The sequence below is a fragment of the Cetorhinus maximus genome, chromosome 3, assembly GCF_964194155.1.
Source record: "Cetorhinus maximus chromosome 3, sCetMax3.hap1.1, whole genome shotgun sequence".
In the NCBI taxonomy this organism is placed as follows: domain Eukaryota; kingdom Metazoa; phylum Chordata; class Chondrichthyes; order Lamniformes; family Cetorhinidae; genus Cetorhinus; species Cetorhinus maximus.
This window is the reverse complement of record NC_135881.1, coordinates 132,493,320-132,515,880: the sequence shown is the minus strand read 5'-3', so window position 1 is coordinate 132,515,880 and position 22,561 is coordinate 132,493,320. Positions and strand designations below refer to the sequence as shown.

The following is a 22,561-nucleotide window of genomic DNA, read 5'->3' as shown; positions in this document are numbered from 1 at the left end:
TTACTGTTAATGACAACATATTTAAAAACATGTCCTGTTTGTCAAAGTACCACATAATAAATTTGTTAACAAAATTAAAGCCCATGGAATTAAAGAGTGGCAGCATGATACAAAATTAGTTTAGGGATGGAACAAAAGTCATGATGAACAGTTGTTTCTATACATATCCCTGTTGGCGATAAGACAAGTTGAGAGGCTGCTAAGAAAGCATATGGAATCCTTGAACCCATGATTGGAGAAATGCGATATTAAAGCCAGGAAAATATGCTAAACCTTTATAAAACACCTCTGCGCTCTGAAGAAGGGTCATACGGACTCGAAATGTTAACTCTGTCTTTCTCTCCACAGATGCTATCAGACCTGCTGAGTTTTTCCAGTATTTTTTGTTTTTGTTTATAAAACACCTGTTTGGCCTCAGCTGGATTATTGTGGCCAATCCTAAGCAGTGCATATTAGGAAGGTCTTTGAAGCATTTGGAAAGGTGTAGAGGAGGTTTACTAGAATGGTACCAGGGATGAGGGACTACAGTTATGTGGACAGATTGAAGGAGCTGGGATTGTTCTCCTTAGAGCAGAGAAGATTAAGGGGAGGTTTGATAGAGGTGTTCAAAATCACGTGGGGGTAACTGACTGAGTAAGTGAGGTTAAACTGTTTCCAGTGAAAGAAGAGTCAATAACCAAAGGATACAGATTTAAGGTGAATAGTAAAAGAACCAGAGGTAACATAAGGAAACATTTGCTCACGCAGCGAGTTGTTGTGATCTTGAATGCAGTGCCTGAAAGAGGGTGGAAGCAGAGTCCATGATAACAATCAAAAGAGAATTGGGTCAATGGGGAAAAATTAAAGACTATGGGTGAAGAACATGGGAGTGTGACTAATTGGATAGCTGTACCAAAGAACCAGCACAAGTACAACGGGTTGAATGACATTCTGTGATTCTTTGAAACCAAAATTCCTGCTGGCAAAGGCCATTAGAATCTACTTGATTTTAAAAGAAATCAAGTGATTTTTTAAAAAAGGTAGATTGTGATTTTATTCACTCACTTTTAAATGTAACTAAAACATTACTTCTAAAGGCTTTACCGCATGATTTATGGGAAATCCATAATACTGAAGAGGCTGGAATTGGAGGGACAGGGTTCTTGGAGGCTTGTAGGGCTGGAGAAGATTGCAAAGATAAGGAGGGCTAAAGCCATGGAATTTGAACTGGGAGCTAGTGTAGGTCAGCAAGTATATGGTTTATAGGCAAACAGAACTAAGTGCAAGTCAGGATTTATGGAAGCCTGTCCTTAATAGCCACTATCTCAAAGGAAGGAATAAGTTTTTTTCTAATTCTACCTTGGTCGAGGCTTGTGAATAGGACAAGACTCGTGACTAAGATCAACGCATGTGAAATTGGAGGACAAGTAACAAATGGATAGCAATTTAGCTACAACACAGAAATTGAGAGACAATGTTAAAGGTGGGAAATGGTGTTCCACAGGGAGCAGTGGTGGGACCACTGTTGCCCTTGTGCATTATTTGCATAAGTGATTTAGGAAGTTGGAAGAACAGTATCAAAATTTGCTGATGCCATCAAATGCAGGTATAGTTGATACTGAGGAAGACTAGACAAATATAAGAAGGTGTTAACAAACTTAAAGAATAGAACATAAGAACATAAGAACTAGGAGCAGGAGTAGGCAATTCAGCCTGCCCCACCATTCATTACGATCATGGCTGATCTCATTTCGTCTTCAACTCTAATTTCCCACCCTCTCCCCATAACCTTTCAACCCATTACTAATTAAAAATCTCTCTATCTCCTCAAATTTATTCAGCGACACGGCATCTACTGCACTCTGAGGTAGTGAATTCCACAGATTCACGACCCTTTGAGAAAAATAATTCCTCCTCATCTCTGACTTAAATCTACTGCCCCTTAGCCTAAAACTATGGCCCCTCATTCCAGAATGCCCCAAAAGGGGAAACATCCGCTCCACGTCTATTTTGTCTATCCCCTTTAGCATCTTATATACCTCAATTAGATCTCCTCTCATCCTTCTAAACTCTAGCGAGTATAGCCTAAACTGCTCAATCTCTCCTCATAAGACAAGCCCTGCATCTCTCGAATCAATCTAGTGAACCTCCTCTGAACCGCTTCTAATGCAACTACATCCTTCCTCAAGTAAGGGGACCAAAACTGTGCACAGTACTCCAGGTGCGATCTCACCAATGCCTTGTACAGTTGTAACAACACTTCCCTATTTTTATACTCTATTCCTTTAGCAATAAATGCCAAAATTCCATTTGACTTCCTTATTACCTGCTGTACCTGCATACTAGCTTTCAGCGATTCATGCACGAGGACACCCAGATCCCTCTGCACTGAAGCATTCTGAAGTTTCTGTCTATTTAAATAAGTCGCCTTTTTATTCTTCTGACCAAAATGGATAACCTCACACTTATCCACGTTAAACTCCATCTGCCAAATTTTGGCCCATTCACCTAACTTGTCCATATCCATTTGTAAATTTCTTATTTCTTCATTGCAACTTATTTTCCCACCTATTTTGGTGTCATCTGCAAATTTAGCTATCGTACCTTCTATCCCTGAATCCAAGTCATTAATATAGATTGTAAATAGTTGGGGCCCAAGGACCGAACCCTGTGGCACCCCACCATTTACAGCTTGCCATCCAGAAAAAGACCCATTTATCATGACTCTCTGCTTTTTGTTGGTTAGCCAATCCTCTATCCAAGCTAATATATTACCCCTAACTCCTTGTGATCTTATCTTGTATATTAATCTTTTGTGCGGCACCTTATCAAAGGCCTTCTGGAAATCTAGATATACTACATGTACAGGATCCCCATTATCCACTTTGCTTGTCACATCTTCAAAGAACTCTAGCAAATTAGTCAAACACGATTTACTCTTCATAAAACCATGCTAACTCTGATGGATTGCATTTTGACTTTCCAAATGCCCCATTACTACTTCCTTAAAAATGGATTCCAACCATTTCACAATGACAGACGTTAAACTAACTGGTTTATAGTTTCCTACTTTCTGCCTCCCCCCGACCTTTATGAATAAGGGCATTATATTAGCATTTTTCCAATCCACTGGAACCTTTCCAGAATCCAGGGAATTTTGGAATATTATAGCCAATGCATCCACTATCTCTGCTGCCAGTTCCTTTAAGACCCTGGGATGTAGGCCATCAGGTCCTGGGGACTTGTCACCATTTAATCCCAATAGTTTGCTCAGTACTTTTTCTCCAGTGATGGTGATTGTTCTAAGTTCCTCCTTCTCTATATCCTCTGCACTACCTGTTACTATTGGGGTGGTACTAGTGTCCTCCACTGTGAAAGCTGAGGCAAAATATTGATTAATCAAATAGGTGTGTAAATGGCAAATTCATTTTGTAAATAGGTAAATAGGTAAGTGTGAGGTGGTGCTTTGGTAGGTGGGATAAGGAGGCCACATTCCTCAGAAAATGAGAGTTTAAATGGAGTAGAGGTTCAAGAGGATTTAGAGGTACAAATACACAAACAATGAAGAGCAGCTATATAGATTAACAGCACCGTAAAATGTGCAAAGCATTGGGGTTCGTTTCTAGAGGGATAGAATTGAAAACAGGGAAGTTGTGTTAAACTTGAAGAAATCCTTAAAGGATCCTTAGAATACTGTGCATAGTTCTTGTCTCCATGTTATAAAAAGGATATGGAAGCACTTGAGACAGTGTAAAAAAAAATTTGCAGGTATGATACAATAAATGGGAGGCTATGACTATTAAGAAAGACAGAAAAGCTGGGTTTTTATTCTTAAAGGGAAGACTGAGAGTTGGCCTGATACTGGTCTTTAAAATTATGAAGGAGCTTGATAATGTAAACTTAGAATTGCAGAATCACAGAATGGTTACAGCAGAGAAGGAAGCCATTTGACTCGTCGTGTCGGCACTGACTCTCCATGTTAGTATAGGAAATAGCTAATAGTGAATAAGTGATTAAGTTAGTAATTAGAGGTTAAATGGTTAAACACACTACTGGGTGCATATAAAGGGGAAACAGGTGATGATCTGGGATGGAGTTTAATGTGAGTTGGAATAAGGCTCTGTCTGGAAGAAGTAAAGACTTGGTTTCTTTCTTTCTTTCCTTCTTTCGTTCCAGCCAGCCAACCAGCCACTAGAGTTTCACACTCCAAAGGAGTAACTTACCTAGTGCAACTTTCTAACCACCTCCCCGTAGCCCTGCAGATTCTTCTTTTGCAGATAATCTAATACCCTCTTAATTGTCTGGATTGAACCTGCCTCCACCATACACTCAGGCAGTGCATTCCAGATCCAAATCACAGGCTGCATGAAAAAGTTTTCCTCGTGTCTCCATTGCATCGTTTGCAAATTACCTTAAACCAATGCCCTATTATTCCCAATCCTTCCAACAATGGGAACAGTTTTTCTTTATCTTCTCTGTCCCGACCCCTCATGCTTTTATATATCTCAATCAAATCTCCTCTCCACCTTCTCCAAGGAAAACAATCCCAACCTCTCTAATCTATCTACGTAACTGAAGTTCCTCATTCCTGTAAACATTTTCATAAATCTTTTCTGCACACTCTGTAATGCCTTCACATCTTTCCTTAAGTGCCAGAACTGGGCACACTACTCCAGTTGAGGCTGAACCAGTGTTCTATACAAGTTTAACATGACCACCTTGCTTTTGTATTCCATGCCCCCTATTAATAAAAACTATGATGTATGTTTTTTTAACCGCGCTCTCTCAACCTGTCCTGCCAACTTCAATGACTTATGCACAGATACAGGTCCCTCTGCTCCTGTACCCCCTTTACAATGTACCCTTTATTTTATAATGGGCCTGGACTTCCCCAGAGTGGTACTTACCTTCTCCCTGACCTGGCAAGAGCTTTTAAACTTACCTGGTTTATGGCAGTTAGTGCCTTAAAAAAGGGGGCGGTGTTTACTTCCTATCGACGCTAGGCCCCAGGGAAGCACTGCACTTCCCGGATCACGCCTGGCCTGAATTGGAAGGTCAGGTGAGATAGGATCGAAAAATATTTAAGGCAAAAAACTAAGCAGTGCAGTGCTTCCCTGGGGCCTAGTGTCGAAGGGAAGTAAACTCTGCCCCTTTTTTTATGGCACTAGCTGCCATAAACCAGGTAAGTTTAAAAGTTCTGTCAGGTCAGGGAGAAGGTAAGTGGGGGGAGGGGGCGCTAGTGGTGGAGTTTGGGGGTTGGGTGGGTGGTAGGGTGGGTGATGTCAGGCTGGCCTTGTGCTGGGCTGGGGGGGAGTGGGGTGATCGGTGGGTAGGGCCGGGTTGGGCCATGGGGGTAGGGGGTGGGGAGACGAGTCCACATGGGGATGGGGTGAACCCTGTGGGTTGGGGAGTTCCCATTGGGGGTGTAGTCGCTTGGGTGTGGGGAGAGTCCTGTGGAGGGAGGTGGGGGGGGTGTGGTTGAGGGGAGACCCCTGGGGTATGGGGGGGAAGGTTGGGGAGTCCCAGAAGGCGATAGTAGTTTGGAGGCGTGGTGTGAGGGGAGATCCCTGGGGCGGATCAGTGAGGTAGGGGAGTCTGGGAACTGGGTGTAGTCAGGAGCAGTTGAGGGGAGATCCCTGGGGGGCTCAGGGGTGGAATGGGGGTAGTCTGGGAGTTTCTGGTGGGGGAGGTTGGAGTCCCATCGGGGGTCGGTCTGGGTCCATGCAATAGTTACCCAGAATTTAAGAGGTTTTAATTCTTCCAACGTTTTCTGGGTAACTATTGATGTAACCCAGTTGGAATAATCCGAAGTTGGTTTTAAATCGCATTTTCAGATCGTTGCCTGTGCAAAGCAATTGCCCAGGGGAAGTTTGCACTTCCAGGCAATTGCCATGCAAACCTTACCTGTGAACATCCTGGAGGGGGTTCCCCAGTACATTTTTGGGGTCCGCCCCCAATATGACACCCTGGAGCTCGGAAGTTACGGCTGATCGTCTCTCTGCATTCTTTCTACTAAAATGTATTGTTTCAAACTTCTCTGCATTAATTTTCGCCTGCCACTTGTCTGCTCGTTTAACCAACCTGTTTATGTCCTTTTTAGAGTTCTACACTATCCTACTCACTGTTCACAATGCTTCCAAGTTTCATGTCATACCACAAATTTTGAAATTGTGCCCTGTATACCAAGGTCTAGGTCATTAATATATATCAGGTAGAGCAATGGCCTAGGGTCCTAACACCGACCCCAGGAAAAGTCTACTGCAAACCTTGAGCTAGTTTGAAAAATATCCATTAACCACTACTCTCTGTTTCCTGGCATTGGGCTAATTTTGTATCCATGTTGCTACTGTCCCCTTTATTCCATGCATTGTAACTTTGCTCACAAGCCTGTTGTGTGACACTGTATCGAATGATTTTTGGAAATCCATGTGCACCACATCAACAGCATTACCTGCAGCAACCGTCTGTTATCTCATTAAAAGAATTCAAACAGGTTAGCTAAGCACAATTTGCCCTTAACAAATCCACACAGGTATAATATTGAGAAGATGGTTCCATATAGAGTCCAATACCATGGGCCAGAAATGTAAGATAGAGATTAAGGAATGCCGGACAAACTTTACCCGGAGAGAAGTGAGAATTGGAACTCGCTACACATTCTTTCCTTAGTTAGCCCACATTCGTCCAAGTAACTGTTAATTTTGTTCTGAATTATCATTTCTAGGAGCTTCCCCACCACTGAGGTTAAATTGACTGGCCTGTAGTTGCTGGGCTTACCTTTACACCCTTTCTTGAACACGGGTATAATATTGAGAAGATGGTTCCACATAGAGTCCAATACCATGGGCCAGAAATGTAAGATAGAGATTAAGGAATGCCGGACAAACTTTACCCGGAGAGAAGTGAGAATTGGAACTCGCATAGTGGTTGAAGCAAATAGTATGGAGGCATCTAAGAGGAAGCTAGATAAGTATATGAGGGAGAAAGGAATAGAAGGTTATACGGACTAGGTGAGATTAAGTGGTGTGGGAGGAGGCTCTTGTGGAATGTAAACAGTGGCCTGTTTCTGTTGTGTAAATTTAGGTAATGTACTTAAAGTTGACAAAGCACGGGGACTGGATGAGATGTACCCAAGATTACTGAGGGAAGCGAGAGTAGAAATTGCAGAAGCCATAATTTTTTCAGTCTTCCTTAGACTCGGGTGGTGCCAGAGGACTGGAAAATCACAAACATTACACCATTATTGAAAAAAGGGGGCAAGAATAAGCCTTAAACTGGTCAGTTTAACTTAGGTGGTGGAGAAACTTCTAGAAACTATAATTTGGGACGGAATTAATAATCACATGGGCAAATGTGGGTTAATTAAGGAGAGCCAGCATGGATTTCTTTAGGAAAAATCATAACTAACTTGCTGGAGTTTTTTGAAGAAGTAGCAGCGAGGATTGAAGAGGGCAATGCCATTAATGTAGTGTACATGGATTTCCAAAAGGCATTTGATACAGTGCCGCACAACAGACTTGTGGGAAAAGTTATAGCTCATGGAATAAAAAGGACAGTAGGAACATGGATACAAAATTGGCTAAGTGACAGGAAACAGAAAGTAATGGTTAATGGATGCTTTTCGGATTGGAGGAAGGTTTGTAACGGAGTTCCTCGGGTTGGTATTTCCTGATATATTATTGATCTAGACCTTGGTGTACAGGGAACAATTTAAAAACGTGTGGACAATACAAAACTTGGAAGCATTTAAACTGTGAGGAGGAGAGTGTAGAACTTCAAAAGGACCAAGACAAGTTGGTGGAATGGGAGGATAGGTGGCAGATTAAGTTCAATGCGGAGAAATGTGAGGTGATACATTTTCGTAGGAAGAACATGGAGAGGCAGTATAAAATAAAGGATGCAACTCTAAAGGGTATGCAGGAGCAGAGGGATGTTTATGTGCATAAGCCATTATAGGTGGCAGGACAGGCTGAGAGAGCAGTTAATGAAGGATTCAGTACCCTAGGTTTTATTAATAGGACATAGAGTACAAGAGCAAGGAGGTTATGTTGAGCTTGTATAAGACACTCGTTAGACCTCAGCTGGAGTACTGTGTACAGTTCTGGCCACTGCATTTTAGGAAGGATGTGAAGGCATTGGAGAGTGTGCAGAAGAGGTTTTTGAGAATGATTTCAAGGATAAGAAACTTCAGTAATGAAGATAGATTGGAGAAGTTGGGACTTGATTCCTTGGAGAAAAGAAGGCTGAGAAGAAATTTGATAGAGGTGTTCAAAACCATGGGGTTGGATGGGCAGAAGGATCGAGAACCAGAGGGCACAGATTTACAGTAATTGGTAAAAGAAGCAAAAGCGATATGAGAAAAAACTTTTTCACACAGCAGGTGATTAGCGCTTTGAATACATTGCTTGAGAGTGTGGTGGAGCCAGGTCCAATTGAGGCATTCGAAAGGGAATTAGATGATTATTTGAAAAGAAACAATGTGCAGGGTTACAGGGAGAAGGCAGGAGAATGCCACGAGGTGAAATGCTCATCTTGAGAGCTGGTGCAGACACGATGGGCCAATGGCTCCTCCTACGCTATAACAATTCTGTGATTCTGTAATTCTATGAATTGTGATTGAAGACTCAGGAAAGCCAAGAACCAAAAGCTAGGCACATCATTTTAAGAAACACTAACTTCACAGAATTGAGGGGTAACGTAAGTAACTTTGTCACTTTATTGTTTAACAACACATCAGTATAAACATACATTGAAAGGTGTAATCTTGAGAATACATGATTAATACATACCTAGAACCGTCAAGTGTAAACAAAATAAACATGGATCAATAATGGAAGAACAAAAAAATCAGGATCCAAAGAAAAATTAAGAGCAGCATCTATAAATCATGCAGGCAGAATCGAGAAAACTCAAAGATCAATACAGAAGCTTCTTGGAAAGATAGTCAGAGTGGCAAAAGAGACGTGAAAAAATCATATCTGCAGAAGCAAAACATAACAATACTATTTTTTTCAGTACTTAAATGGTGATAAGAGCTATAAAAATGTAAAAGAGGCTGAAACAGAGGATGATATTTAGTTCATAGTCTGAATCATTACATTCTCCAGTTATTGGCAAGGCAAGGCAATAAGCAACATGTCCTTCCTAAATGGTAATAACCTAGGTAGAATTAATGACCCAGGTTTTCCTGTGTCCAGAGTCTGGATAATTGGAGATGGACGTACCCTGGAAGATGCGCTATGGGACTCCTTGGAAGTCTCAATGCAAAGACTCCATGGGAATTGCCTGGGAAGTTTGAACTACAGATGGGCAATTCCCCCAATCCCCTGGACCCTCCATAAAAGCCTCCAACTCTGAGTTAGAGTCAGAGACTTTGAACGGTTCTGACTCACTTGCCTTGCTAGTTACCCAGGAAATGTTAAACAGAAAAGTCCTCGTCTAACAACTATATAACTGACACCCCCAATCATTCACACTGACCACCCCCCATCTCCCTCTCTGACCTCCCTGACACCCCCCAACTTAACCTGACTCTCCCCCTCCCGCCACAGACTACCCCAGACCCACCTAGCCACCCCATCCACCTCATTCATCTGCCACAATGCCAGTTTACCACCTACCCCCTTACCCACCCTACCCTCTTGTCTCACCCAGCCTACTTCCTTACCAACTCTATCACTGAACCAAGGCTGATACCTGATAGTAAATAGTAGCCAACATGAATTTAGAAGGTGACATGTACCTGACCAATATCCTCAACTTTATTGAGAAAGTGAAACCATAGTGTGCTGTGGGAAGATCGCTGGCATGGTATGCTTCAAAATTTCAAAACACAGTCAATAAAGTTCTGTATGAGAGATTGCTAGTTAAGCTCAAAAAATTAAAGGAAATCTTTGAAATGGATAATAACTGGCCAAAGGATTTTTGCCGAGTTGCTGCATCTTCGCTCACCACTGTTCCACGCAGGCTCTGGATTGAGAGTTGAAGATCTTCAGATCTTTAGGGCTGCATGGCCCTGGTGGCAGAAGGCACCCTAGGAGATGTTTTTTTTTTCCATTTGAGATGTCTCTGCACAGTCACAGTCAGCAGAACGTGTTTGGTAGTATCCTCCACATCTGCAGAAGGGCAATGCAGCAGCCAACACCAGTCCTGAGGCCATTGAGACACAGCCAAGTAGGCCATGTTTCACTGGCTCCTGATGGGAGGAATTTCTCTGTGTCTTTGGATGACTTGTGTGCCTTTGTCTGTGGCTGCGATGACCGATCAGCAAGGCAGCAGCTGTGGGGTTTTCAGCCTATGGGCTGAACAGTATGTAAGCTGCCCCTCAACTTGAGCCTCTTTGTTGCCGTCTCTTTCTGGAAGAGAGGATGACATTCTACTCTTCATGTAACTTGCCTCCTCTGGCAGGTGGAAGCAATATCAGCAAGCCAGCTGAAGATTAGCAAAGAGTTAGTTACAGGAGTTATTACAGGATGGGAAAGTTCGGCATATGCATACACTGAACTCCGATCCAGAAAATATGTCTAGGTTAGGATGAATACGAGAATTTTCCCCAACCCCAGTCTGGAGGCATAACATAGAATCTCGTGGTAAGTCATGAAGTAGTGCAGCACCCAGTCTCCTTTTTCATGGATGTTTTTTTGCATTATATTGGTGCAAGGCACTCTGGGGTACTCTTGGATTAGGCAGCAGGCCAACCTACAACAATAGGTCTGAGACCTACAGGGTGAGCGCTGAATTGACATTTATAGTCACGGGCAGTGGTGTACCAGTGTTGCAAACTGGCTGACATCAATGAAAATAAAAAAAATTTGGAGAGATGTAGAATGGGCTGCTGACTCTCTGCCACCTGTTCTACACTATCGCACACAGTCAAGATCTACCCATGAAGCTTCCCTTGAACCTTTGTAGGGTTTGGAGTTTATCGAGTTAAACCGCAAAAGTGGAAACATTTCATCAGGTCAATCAGTTAAATACCTTAGTGGCTTAATAAGGCCAATGACACAGAATGTGTGTAAGACAAAAGTCTGCTTAAGGAAAGTTGAGAGTTGAAGGAATCCGATGCAAAACATTTCGAAAGCAACACTCCAATCCTCCTGCATTCTTTCTGTGCATGCTTGGTTAAGGTGCTCTTCAAGGAGTGGATCATGTATCGACTCAGCTTGAGCTTCACATTAACAGTTCAGTGTCCCTTTAAACACATGATTATTTTAAAACTGACTCTTGCCAATGCAGAAATAACGTTTATGGTGTATTCAAGAAATCATTTATGCCGATGTAATACACTTGACCTCTTCCATAGTTCTATGACATCTATTGCAAGCAGCAAAAAAAACTGCTGTTCCACATCTTTACATTACCAACAAGGTTGCTGCTGCTGAGCTCTTTTGTCACCATTTCATAATGGCAGAAAATACAAAATGGTAGTCACTTAAGTTGTTAGACTAGCAGGGGTTTATGGAGATGCACCTGGCAACCAGATTATTTGAGTAGAATTGGGCAAAGAACTGCTTTGTGTTTACTTCTTAAAAAGTTGAATTGTTCTGAAATTATTACTTTCTCTTCTATATATTGCAATAATGATTACAGTGTTGTGAATACCAGGCACTAGTCGTAATTTTAATAATGTTGTTTGATTATTACAGGAGATGATTAAGTTGTTTTTGACCAAATTACACTTGTCATGATTTGAAGGCTATCAGTGCTCAATGTGTGAATTATGATTATCTTATTAAGATGTTTGCACTGTGGTGACGTTGGAATGTTAAACACACTAGGGATTGTGCCAACTATAATATTATAGTTCTATTAAATGAGTGAGAACTGTTTGTAGTGCTGATACATTGTAAAGCTGTTTGTAATTGTTAAATACGATTCCTGTTTTTTTAAACTAAACAAAAAATAGAAAAGCAAATATATGCAGTACATTGTTGAGAATTCTGGAATCTGCTTTGGAATGTAGAAAAAAAAGTTTTGTATCCTGCAAGTGCTGCAGATGCTGTTGTATGCATCAACTACAAGGTGGTTACTGCTTTCCTGATGACTCTCTCATTGGGACTTCTGATCCATGGCCATCCTGCCCACAAGGCCAACAGCACACCCTCTCCTACCTCTCCCACTCCTGACCTAGACTCCAGTATCTTCTAATCGTTAATTCCCAGTAGAATCATGTATGAAATTTGAGATCTTAAACACAGTGCAGTGCCTGACTACAGGTCAGCAGGGTCTCACAGTGATGATGCTCCAACAGAAGCAGCAAAGAGAAATTCTGCTGCCAACACTCCCCCAACACAGCTCGCTTTACTGAGATCTAACTCCACAAGAGATCTGTAGTGTTGCTTGAGAGAAAAATATTGGCCAGAACACCCGGGATAACTCTCCTCCTCTCCTTCAAAATATTGCTATGAGATTTTTTACATCCACATGGCAGGGAAAATGGGGCCTCGGTTTAACATCTCAATGAAAAGATGGGACCTCCAACAGTACCGTGCACCATCTGCATTGCATTGGAGCATCAGTTTAGATTGTTGTGCTCAAGTCCTGGAGTGGGACTCAAATCCACAGCCTTCTGACTCAAAGTGCTACCAAATTCCCATTTTGGATTCAGACCTTTGTACAGTTTCTATCAGAAACATTCACTTGTCATTTTCTTTCGAGATGCTAATGGACCTGCTTTGTGATTCCAACAATGTTGATCTGGTTTTGAATTTCTAGCATATAGAATTTTGCATTTTATACCCTTAATAACTTCGTTCTAGCACCCAGGGCATTAAATGTATGTGTTCTCTCTCGGAAGAACTCTTCCAGAGTAAAATTTCATGTACTATTTCTTGCCTCATATTAGAATGGAAATTAAATTAAATATCAGCATAGCTTGACTCCATGATGACAAAGGAGAGAATTCCAAGCAATTTACTTTTGCTTCTATAATCATTTCCTTTGTTTTTAATTTTGAACATTTCTGAGTCAAATATTCAACTCTGAACTCACTAAACTTGGGAAAGTACATATCCCATTTTTTGAAACCGCATCTTCAACCTATCAGCCTTGATTTAAATGATCCCTTTTCCTGGATGAAAAAAATCTGGAATTTGTCAATAGAGCAATATTGTTTCTTCCTACGTTGCCTCAATTTTCAAGTTTTTTGACTTCAAGCGCTGCATTTATTGTAGTGTTCTTGAAAAGAACGATTACATAAAGGTGTTACAATTTCAGTATTAAAATAAATAAATAAAATATTAAATAATAATAAAATAAATGTTTGGCTTCAAATAAAAAAAAAACACTCTTCAGTCTTAAATGGATATGCTGATGATCTTTCCCAATATTTTATGACATTTATTTGATTAAAACCTCAAACCATTAGAGCTTACTTCAATGGACTCTAAATATTTCTTTCTTTTTATGTAAATCTGTAGACCACTTTATGCTAAAGATGTGTTTCATGAAGTTCATATATCTTGTCCTCCATTATTTTGGACTTTGTGTTTATAGATCAATTTTGAGTTTTTCACTTTATGGCTTTTTTGGCAGATTGGTCCTTAAGACAAACTATCTAACCAAGGTAACTGTTAATCCCCCTACTTCTACCTTTGACAGCGCTGTGATGTACTGCTAAGGTGTATGGAGAAGAAACACACAAAGAAAGAAATTGATATTGTTTGCTCTGCTAGAACTTTCCTTATCCTTTAATGCAGCTACACTAACAACCAATTTAAGATAATCAGTTGAGCTGAACACATGACTCATTTATGCTTGCTAGAAGTGACATACGTTCATACACAGGAACTCATTCTTTGCAAGCGAAAGAAATACTTTCAAGCCTTACACCACTTTTATATTACCAGAGAGCTTGGGGAACATATAGTTCCCTATTGCTTTCTCCATGCTATGCATCGACCAACTTGCGAACCAAACCCTTTTCTCCTGTACTGTAAATTGTTGCATCTGCCCTACTGTGTGAAAGAGGGAAAGCTTTTGCAACACGTCTCTCTTTTCAGCAATATTAGTGTAGTTTATTCTTTATCCCTTGGTCATGATTTAGAGATTTGGATGCCGCCATTTTAATTTTTTTCTCAAATGTTTTCTTTCCTTTGTTGTGTAATATTAGCCTACAGCAGACGCATCCTTCATTGAAAACAGGTTGATTGATCCATGGATGTCCTTTTTTTGCAAAAAGGAATGGGAAATAATTCTCATAAGATTTAACTGAGTATTGGCATAGTTGCCCTGAGAGAGTTTATAATTTCCTCCAGGCAGCTGACAGCCTATTCAAAGAATAAACTAGATTCAAAGAAAAGCTGTATCAAAAGTGAATAATCCAACAGATGATTTTACCAAAAGAAGTATTCTTATAAACAGGATGTTCGTATAAGTATTTTGTTCGGAAACAAAACATTTCCAAATTAACCGTATCTAGGGCTTCACTCCCACTAAACAGACCTTGACACACCCTTCCTCTTCTGAAATAGCCCAACACTGTCCAGAGTGGATTTCATTAGCTTAATCTGTTATTTAGCTTTCAATTTCCTCTGCTACTAACAATACTGTGGGTGTACCTACACCCCAGGGACTACAGCGGTTCAAGAAGGCAGCCCACTACCATCTTCTCAAAGGCAATTAGGGATGGGTAATAAATGCTGGCCTAGCCAGCGATGCCCTTATCCCATAAATGAACTTTTAAAACTACTCACAAACACACATTCCTGAATGTAATCACAAGACAACAATCTGCATGAAAAAGAGCAGGCAGCTTTCATGTCAATATTCTTCCCTCGGTGAAGAAGAACTGGGGAGTTATCCACAGTGCCTGGCCAATATTCATCCCTCAATCAACTTTACTGAAACAGATTATTGAGTTACTATCCCATTGCTGTTGGTGGGAGCTTGCTTTGCACAAATTGGCTGCTATATTTCCTAGATTACAACAGTGACTACACTTAAAAGTGTTTCATTGGCTGTAAAGTGCTTTTGGGATGTCCTACGCCATGAAAGGCTCTATGTAAATCCAGGTCTTTCTTTAACATCATCAAAATAGTTACTGATCATTTAATTCATGTACGTTTCACTGTAACTCTGGGAGGGAATTAGGAGTTTGGGCATCAAAGAGGGTGGCAACCATGAGGCTAATATAGTTATGCATTATGTCACCAAATTGGTGGGATCTACTCTGAATGCTTAGCAGCTCCTGCACTATTTGCATAATACCAGCACTGCCACTAATGACTTTAGTTACTCAGCAGTGTACCATCATGAGTGGAAAATCGACCCTGATATAGTCCTGAATATTAACAGATTTAGGGTTAACCATGACTGGCCTATTTGGATCATGATACATTCATGGATTCTCTTGATTCTACACAGATGACATGCATAAATCAGAACTCAAAATTTGAGGTGTGAAATTTGGATCATTTGCACCTGTTTTTTGGGTGTTACAACTACCCTTACAGCTCCAAAATGGTGTCTGTGGCACATGAGTGCTTTTTTGGATGACTTACACCAGATGCCATGTTGGCGAGGGCATTAGCGCACACACTTTGGATGCTGGAACTATGCTGAGCAGGCAGATCATGACATCAATCAGCGTGCAATGCTGATTTGTTGCAAGCAGTGCAATTTCAAAGCTCAAGTCTCAGCTAATGCTCCCTTTTAACCTTGCAAAGCTGAACTTGTGTTCAGAGGCTGGAAGGACTTCCCACCACCGCTATTTTTAGGGATTATCAACTACTTACAGGTTAGCTGCTAGATGATTTCTTCTGCTCCTACTTTAATTCTGCAAGTGTTTGGTTCTTTGTATCGTTGTTTAAAGTTAGAAAGGCCTACAGTGAGTTATGTGGTTAGGTGCTGAAGGGGTTTCTGCTGACTTCAAGACTTCTGCACAAACTAGATGCTCCCATGTTGTGCTATTCTTCCCTGTGTTCCAGATCAGATTCATTTTCTGCATGACTACCAGTACCAGCTGTTCTTCACAACCCCACCTTTAAGAGGTGCAGGCTAGCTTTAAATGACGCTAGCTGCTCTTGAAATGGTCTCCTGCTGATGAATGCAGCCAGCTAACAATAGTGCTGGCTGGGTACCAAAATCATTGAAATTAACAGGCAACATGGAGTTGGTGTTCTGCCTGCACTGCAATTACCAGCAGCAGGAAGGATCCTGCACCCCACCCCCATCACCCACCAGTCATTTTAAAAGGGATCATCAACTACTTACAGATTAGTTGCTGGTTGATTCCTTCTGGCTCTTGCTTCGATTCTGCAAATGCTTGGTGCTTAGAATGGTAGTTTCAGATTGCAAAAGTCTACAGGGAGTGGTGTGACAGGTGCTAAAGGAGTTCTTGTTGACTTCAAGGTTTCTATGAAACCAGTTAGTCCAAGACATGGGTATACCAGCAGACATTCTCCTTGGAATAAAGCATGACTTGGAGAATTAACAGAGGCTATGCAGAGTAGGACAAGCTGCTGGAAGAGGGAGGGGGATGGGGGCTCTCAGCAGGCAATACCATCTACCCAGGGCTGTTAGAGAGTAATTCTCGTACCTGAACACCAGGGAGGAACAAAATATGAGACATTTGCACTTAAGTAACAACATTCTCTCTGAAATCTGCCATCTGCTACAGCCGCAACCGCAAATTAGATTAGGACAAGGACTGCATTGCCAATAGTTATGAAGATGTCTGTTACAATGTGATTGAAACTTACAGAATACTGAAAGGCCTAGATAGAGTGGACGTGGGGAAGATGTTTCCATTAGTAGGAGAGACTAGGACCCGAGGGCACAGCCTCAGAGTAAAGGGAAGACCTTTTAGAACAGAGATGAGGAGAAACTTCTTTAGCCAGAGAGTGGTGAATCTATGGAATTCATTGCCACAGAAGGCTGTGGAGGCCAGGTCATTGAGTGTATTTAAGACTGAGATAGATAGGTCCTTGATTCGTAAGGGGATCAGAGGTTACGGGGAGAAGGCGGGAGAATGGGGTTGAGAAATTTATCAGCCATGATTGAATGGCGGAGCAGACTTGATGGGCCGATTGGCCTAATTTCTGCTCCTATGTATTATGGTCTAATGTGCTTTTTGGCTGCTCCATCAAACTGGAGTTGGAGACATTTGGAACATCTTGCAGTTTCCCACCCATTTTTGCATAAGGGAGGCCACTGTGGCTCTCTACTCAAATGAGATCTAAGTACATTTCATTTTTGCCAGACAGAAGCAAGCAAAGCGTGCACACAGCTTTACTTGGTTTGCAGGCTTCCCTGTTGTGCAGAATGCCACTGACTGCAGAGATTTTACCTTGCTGTCACTTTGTCAGCTCTGCCCTATGCCAGAAAGGAAACATATTCCACACCTTCAAAGTCTAGCTGGTGTTTTACTATAGGCAGTGAATCATACCCTGTATCCTGGCAGCAGTAATGATACCTTTATTCTGCAACAATTCCAGTTACATTTCAAGCACAATGGCAAACTAAAGGGTAGCTACTGCGTGATAAGGGTTATCTGCTGCCCACAGGGCTGATAACTCCAGTGTGCAACCCACACACGTGTGTAGCATGCATAGGGCTGACATAATATTGTCGCTGGACTAGTAACCCAGAGACCAAGGGTAATGTGCTGGGGACCCAGGTTCGAAACCTGCCACAGCAGATGATGGAATTTGACTTCAATAAAAATCTGGAATTAAAAGTCTAATGAAATCAATGAGCATGAAACCATTGTTGATTGTCATAAAAACCCATCTGGTTCACTAATGTCCTTTAGAAAGGAAATCTGCCGTCTTTACCTGGTCTGGCCTACATGTGACTCCAGACCCACAGCAATGTGGCCACTCGATTGTATCAAATTACTGCAAAGTCTCAAAAAAGGAATGAAACTGGTCGGACCACCCAGCATCGACCTAGACACTGGAAACGACAATGGCAAACTCAGCCCTGTCGACCCTGCAAAGTCCTCCTTACTAACACCTGGGAACTAGTGCCAAAATTGGGAGAGCTGTCTAACAGACTAGTCAAGCAACAGCCTGACATAGTCATCCTCACTGAACCATATCTTATAGATAATGTCCCAGACACCATCATCGCCATCCCTGCGTATGTCCTGTCCCACTGGCAGGACAGAGCCAGCAGAGGTGATGGCACAGTGGTATACAGTGAGGAGGGAGTTGCTCTGGCAGTCCTCGAAATCGACTCCAGACCCCATGAAGTCTCATGGCATTAGTTCAAACATGGTCAAGCAAACCTCCTGCTGATTAACATGTACCGCCCCCCTCAGCTGATGCCAGCTGTTGAGCTGATAAATCAGTGCCCCTCCATGTTGAACACCACTTGGAGGAAGCACTGAGGGTGGCAAGGGTGCAGAATGTAGTCTGGGTGGGGGACTTCAATGTCCCTCACCAAGAGTGGCTCGGTAGCACCACTACTGAATGAGCTGGCCCAGTCCTAAAGGAGATAACTGTTAGATTGGGTCTTTGGCAGGTGGTGAGGGGAACCAACAAGAGGGAAAAACATACTTGACCTCATCTTCACCAGCCTGCCTGGCACAGATGCATCTGTCCATGACAGTATCGGCAGGAGTGACCACCGCATAATCATTGAGGAGACAAAGTCTCGCCTTCACATTGAGGATACCCGCCATCGTGTTGTGTGACACGACCACTGTGCTAAATGGGATAGATTTCTAACAGATCTAGCAATTCGACTGGGCATCCATGAGGCACTGTGGATCATAAGCAGCAGCAGAATTGTACTCGAACACAATCTGTAACCTCATGGCCTGGCATATTCCCCACTCTACCATTACCATCAAGCCAGAGGATCAACCCTGGTTCAAAAAAAGAGTGCAGGAGGGCATGCCAGGAGCAGCACCAGGCATACCTAAAAATGAGGTGTCAACCTGGTGAAGCTAAAACACAGGACTACTTGCGTGCCAAACAGCGTAAGCAGCAAGTGATAGACAGAACTAAGCGATCCCACAACCAACAGATCAGATCTAAGCTCTGCAGTCCTGCCACATCCAGTCGTGAGTGGTGGTGGAAAATTAAACAACTCACTGGAGGGGGAGGCTCCACAAATATCCCCATCCTCAATAATGGGGGAGCCCAGCGCATCAGTACAAAAGATAAGGCTGAATCATTCGCCACAATCTTCAGCCAGAAGTGCCGAGTGGATGACTCATCTCGGCCTCCTCCGGAGCACCCCAGCATCACAGATGCCAGTCTTCAGCCAATTCACTCCACTCCACGTGATATCAAGAAGCGGCTGGAGGCACTACATACTGTAAAGGCTATGGGCAGTGGTAATATTCTGGCAATGGTACTGAAGATTTGTGCTCCAGAACTTGCCGCACCCCTAGCAAGCTGTTCCAGTACAGCTACAACACTGGCATCTACCCGGCTATGTGGAAAATTGCCCAGGTATGTCCTGTACACAAAAAGCAGGACAAGTCCAACCCGGCCAATTACCGCCCCATCAGTCAACTCTCCAACAGTAAAGAAATGGAAGGGGTCATCAACAGTGCTATCAAGCTACAAGAGCATTACCGAAGTTGATACCTCCACCACCATCATCTTGGAGGCTACCGTTGACGAGATACTGAACTTGGCCAGCTATATAAATGTATAAATATAAATATCTAGTTACAAGAGTAGGTCAGAGGCTGGGAATTTTGCAGTGAGTAACTCACCTCCCCAGAGCCTGTCTATCATCTACAAGGCACAAGTCAGGAGTGTGATGGAATACTCTTCATTTTGCTGGATGAGTGCAGCTCCAAAAACAGTCAAGAAGCTTGACACCATCCAGAACAAAGCAGCCGCTTGATTGGCACCCTATCCACCACCTTAAACATTTGCTCCCTGCACCACCAGTGCACAGTGGCAGCAGTGTGTATCATATGTGTGATCCACTGCACTAACTCACCAATGTTCCTTCAATAAAACCTCCTAAATCTGAGTCCCCTGCCACCTGGAAGGAACTATGAACTTGGAACTATGTTGCCATTCCTTCATTGCCACTGGGTCAAAATCCTGGAACTCCCTTCTTAATAGCACTGAACACATACCTACACTAAATGGACTGTAGTGGTTCAAGAAGGAGGCTCACCACTACCTTCTCAAGGGCAGTTAGGGATGAGCAACAAATGTTGGCCTTGCCAGTGATGCTGAAACACCATGAAAAAAAAAATTCTACTGCTGATGGCCCACATCGCTTCATGTGTTTCCACTTTTGAGCTGCTAGATCTGTTCTGATTCTAACCCATTTAGCACTGTAGTAGTGCTGCACAACAGGATGAATGGTATTTTCACTGTGAAGACGGGACTTTATCTCCATAAGGACTGTGTGGTGGTCATGGACAAGAGTGTCTGCAGCATGTGGATTGGTGAGAATGAGATCAAGCAGGTTCTTCCCTCTAATTGCTTCTCCCACAGGGCCAGTCTGGCAGATATGTCCTTCAGGACTTGGCCAGCAGTGGTGCTATCAAGCCACTCTTGATGGGTATTGAAGCCCCCACCCAGAGTACATTCTGTGCCATTGCTACCCTCAGTGCTTCTTCCAAGTGATGTTCAACATGGAGTAATACTGATTCATCAGCTGCAGGAGGGCTTGCTAAGTAGCAGGTCTCCTTGCCCATGTTTGACTTGATGCCATGAACCTTATGCAGCCTGGAGTCGTCGTTGAGGACTCCCAGGTCAATTCCCATCCAACAGTATGTTACTGTGCTGCCACCTCTGGTTGGTCTGTCTTGCCGCTGAGACGGCATACTAAGGGATGGAGATGAAGGAATCTTGGACATTGGCTGTAAGGTATGAGTCAGTGAGTATGACAATATCAGGCTGTTGCTTGACTGGTCTGTGGGATAGCTCTCCCAATTATAACACAAGTCCTCAGATGTTCGTTGAGAACTTTAGTGACTTTGCAGGTTTGACTAGGCAGGGTGTGCTGTTGTCATTTCAAATGCCTAGGTCAGTGCCAGGTAGTACACCCTTTGTTTCTTTTCTTGCCCCATTTCCATTCCCTTTTCTGTAGTGGTTTGGTATAACTGTGAGGCTTGCTAGGCCATATCAGAGGATAATTAAGAGTCAGCCAAAATGCTGTGGGTCTGAAGTCACATATGGGCCAGACCAGGTAAGGACATCAGATTTCCTTCCCTAAAGGACATTAATGAACCAGATAGGTATTTACAAAATTCAGTCATTTCATGGACACCATTACTGAGATTAGTTCTTTAAATTCCAGATTTATTAACTGGATTTAAATTCTACCAGCTGCCATGGTGGAATTTGAACTTGTGTCCCAAAGTATTAGTTGGAGCCTCTGGATTACTTGTCCAGTAACATTACCACTAGCCACTATATCACACTGTATGAACAAAGTTGGCCACCACTCCTGTGTTAGAAAGGATGGCCTCCAAGCTCCGGAAAAGCTGTGTGCCAAGTTGGTGCCAGACTTTTCCACGCTCTTTGATATCAATTGCAGACTTTCTAGCAGACTTTGCACTGCACCAAATATTTTGTTATGTATACCCACCAGCGTTGTTCTGTAAAACATTAATCGAAAAGCAGAATACTGCGGATGCTGGAAATCTGAAATTAAAAATAGAAAATGTTGGAAAAACCTCAGGCTAGGCAACATCTGTGTAGAGAGAGAAACAGAGTTAATGTTTCAGGTCTGTGACCTTTCATCAGAACTGGGAAAAGTTAGAGATGAGAAAGTTGCGGGTTGGACAAGGATTAAAGGATAGTGCAGAAGACTGGAGAGATTGAATGACAGAAAAGTTAGTCCTCCAGGGCCAAAGAGAATGGAGATGGGGCAAGAAAAGATACAAAGAAACATGTGCTGCTAACTGAAAAAAAAAACACGGACAGAAAAGGAAACAAAATGGAGGACAGAGTTCATGGTCTGAAATCGTTGAACTCAATGTGAGTCCAGAAGGTTGTAAAGTGTCTAAATGAAAGATGAGGTACTGGTCCTGAAGTTTACTTTGAGCCTTAGTGCAGCAGGCCAAGGACAGAGATGTCAGCATGAGAGCAAGGTGGAGAATTAAAATGACAGGTCACTGGAAGCTTGGGATCATGCTTGTGGACAAAACGGAGGTGTTCCGCAAAGTGGTCACCACATCTGTGTTTGGTCTCCCAAATGAAGAGGAGTCCACATTGTGAGCAGTGAATACAATAGATTAGATTGAAAGAAGCACACATAAATTGCTGCTTCACCTGGAACGTGTGTTTGGGGCCTTGGACGGTGAGGAGAGAGGAGGTAAAAGGGCAAGTGTTACATCTCCTATGTTTGCATGGAAAGATGTCGTAGGAAAGGGACGGGGTGTTGGGGTGACTGGCCTTAGCTGGTGCTCATGGCCTTAGCACTGGCCAGTAGTGTATCTTCCATGGCAGTCAGGACATGCAGGTATGTAAGGCTAGCGGTGGAGTTCGTAGGGAATGGCATTTTTTCTTTATTCTTTCATGGGATGTGGGTGTCAGCGGGTATCGTGGAGCGAACAGCCCCTTCGGAATGCTGAAAGGGGAGGGAAGGGGAAGATGTGTTTGGTGATGGCATTACGTTGAAGGCTGTGGATATGGTACTTATGGTTTTGATGTGA

At 42.7% G+C, this 22,561-nt stretch overlaps 1 protein-coding gene across 1 annotated transcript in view; it reads left to right on the top strand.

The window, feature by feature from the left end:
* Positions 1–22,561, top strand: part of skap2 (src kinase associated phosphoprotein 2) — a 274,482-nt gene that overhangs the window by 198,335 nt on the left and 53,586 nt on the right. The gene's annotated exons all lie outside the window — the stretch shown is intronic.